Raw genomic sequence first — 2,775 nt, forward strand, 5'->3', positions numbered from 1 at the left:
TTTATTGGCTAGAACTTCTAGTACAATGAACAAAATGGTGGTTGTGAGAGATGACATCCTTTTCTCTGTTTCTTTTTTACCTTTATAAGAGAGGTGGCACTTTGGAAGCCTTGAAACCAACTAAAATCTCTGCCTCGGGACTGATTGCTTAATTTCAGAGATTTAGGGAGGGTTGGGTTCTCTATGGCTTCCTTGAAGACTAGGTAAGTCTAGGTTATGCAGTTTGGGGTCACTGTACAGCTAAGATTTATGCATTTGGTATAATGTAGCCGTAAAAGCTGAAGCCTCCAGTTGGATAGGACACAGGTTCAGGTGAACACACTCCTAGCCCTTCAACCTTATGGTGAGACTGATGATTCTCTTGGTTGTAAGAAAACATATGAGGAGAGTCTGTGTTATTAGTGTAAGGTTCTCTCCTAAAAAATCTCTTCCTTAAACTCTTTTAGCTTTGAGGTACTTCCATATCTTACAACTTCTGTTCTTAGCCAATCTTCATGGAAAGATGAGTCTACTCCTCCTGCTAGTTCTTCCTCTCCAGCTCACTATACAACGTAAAATAGCCTGGTTACAAAAGGAGACTGGCCTCTCCCTCCATCCACAGTTTAGGACATGGCCGTTACCTGTGGGATGAGATCTACCCCAGCTCTGAGACCAAGCTTGACCTAAAGCAAGAGACATTCCCAATCCAGTCCCCAGGGGGTTCAGCCTCGGATCATACTCATAGTACCACTGACCCTGAATCCTGGCTTCATTCTTTGTGTTGGGATCTCTGTCTCATTAACCGCTAGGATATTCATGGCTGGTAACAGCCAAATAGCTAGGAGTTTGGGTGAGAGGAACCAAGAATAGCAATACAGCCCAGGGTCTGAAAACCCATCCCCAATAAAGAAAGTAGAAAAAGAGAGAAAGAAAGAAAGACTAACATTTTTTTTAGTACAGTATATCATACTGGCTAGGAGAGACGCCTTGGAGTTCCATTGCACAGTTCTAATCCTGGTCCCACTATGTACTATCAACTTGACTGTGGGCAACTTATTTAACCTCTCTTAGCCTAAGATTCTTCATCTGTAAGATGGAGATAATAACAGTTTTGAGTATTAACTGAGATTATTTGTGTAAAGTGTTTAGCAGTGTTCTTTGCACAGAGTAAGAACTTAATGTACGTTAGCTATTGCTATCATCATCATCATCATGTCCACAACTACTTGCCCATCCTTGTCCTACTTGCCTGGTCTTCACTATCTCCCCTGTGAGGTGGGGTTCACAATCAGGCCTGTCATCTCCAGTATAGCGGGCTTGACTTTGGTACAGGCTAAAGTCAGCAGAAGGTACATCTCTGTCTGCAGAGTGAGATTGAAAGAGAAAACAGAGCACAGAAGCTAAAATCTGCCCAAGAAGCCTTCAAAAACCGAGAGCCAAGGGGTCAATCTGGGAAGAGAGACTTATAGCAAAAGCCAAAATCTGGAAGAGACAAATCAGAGCTGGAGAGACAGGCCAGGTTTTGCAAAGGCATGGTCTAGGGAAACTGAATTCCACCTACCCCTTGACTCCATATCCAATAACCTGGCTAATGCCTCAAATTCATTATGACAAGGGTCTTGCTTACACCTTACCTTGCATTTTTGTGTTGCCAGCGCTGTTGTCCAGCCCTTTTTCCTTTTATGCTTGAATGTCCCATGCGTCCTTTCGTCCATTCATTTAATAGCCATATGTTAAAGCCATGTGGGTCAAACCCTGAGCCAGGCATGGAGGATGCAAAAATTAAGAATAAGCAAGTAAATACAAACATTATCTTTGTGGAGCTCAGAGTCTCATGAGGAGATAGACAAATACAAGTAAAATCTTAAAACAATGGGATTAACTATATAGGAAGGTGATGAGGAAACATTATGATATTAAGAACAGCCCACTAACTCTACCTGGGTAAGTTAAAGATTAGTTTTTTAACTATATTCCCTACCAGACAGTGAGTTCTTCAGGGAGAAGGGAAGGAAAAGGGCAAGAGTGCCCTGGCTCCATTTAATTCTGAATTCTTCATAGCTAACTCAGGGCCTGGCACATAGCCACCATTAAAGATGGTTTTGAAATTGAGTGACCTTGACTTTTCAATTTTCTCCATTGTTATCTATTCTGTATACTGGTGCCAGATTATTTCCCAAATCATAGAGCAAATACTGTGCAATTCTCCAACGGCAAGCTTTCAACTGCACCAAGGCATCCTCAGAATTAAGAGCATTTTACTTAGGCCCATGTATCACTTGTTTTATTTTTTTTTTCTGGTGACTAGCAACAGAAAACAACTGTGGCTCATGAATGTTTTGAATTAGAAGGCTACGGGAAGCTCAGAGAATAGAAACAGAAGTTAAAAAACCAGACTTACAAACAGACTGGACTTAGGATAGTTCTGGGATATAGACAGTATGAACTGGTGGCTTGTGCCTTCAGAGTACAGTCATTGGGGTGAATAGAAACCCAGTGTAATCATGCTTGCATTTTATTCACTCAGTCAAAAATTCCAGGGAGACCATTTCGGATTGGCCTGGCGTTGGTCACGTTCTCCTTCATTGGTCAGCAGAGATAGAGATGGGTGAGGACAACTTGAATTCCAGTGCACTAGAAAGCTGCCCAATGGAGCTGCCAACACAAAACTAAGGAGTGGTTCCTGAAGAAAAGATGGATGACAGGCAGGCAAAACCGCAAACAAACAAAAATCAAAATTAACAACAGAAACAAAGGAAAAAGTAATCACTTTGATCACTAAAGCAGTCAAACATC

This window comes from Equus przewalskii, chromosome 1 (assembly GCF_037783145.1).
Source record: "Equus przewalskii isolate Varuska chromosome 1, EquPr2, whole genome shotgun sequence".
Lineage (NCBI taxonomy): Eukaryota > Metazoa > Chordata > Mammalia > Perissodactyla > Equidae > Equus > Equus przewalskii.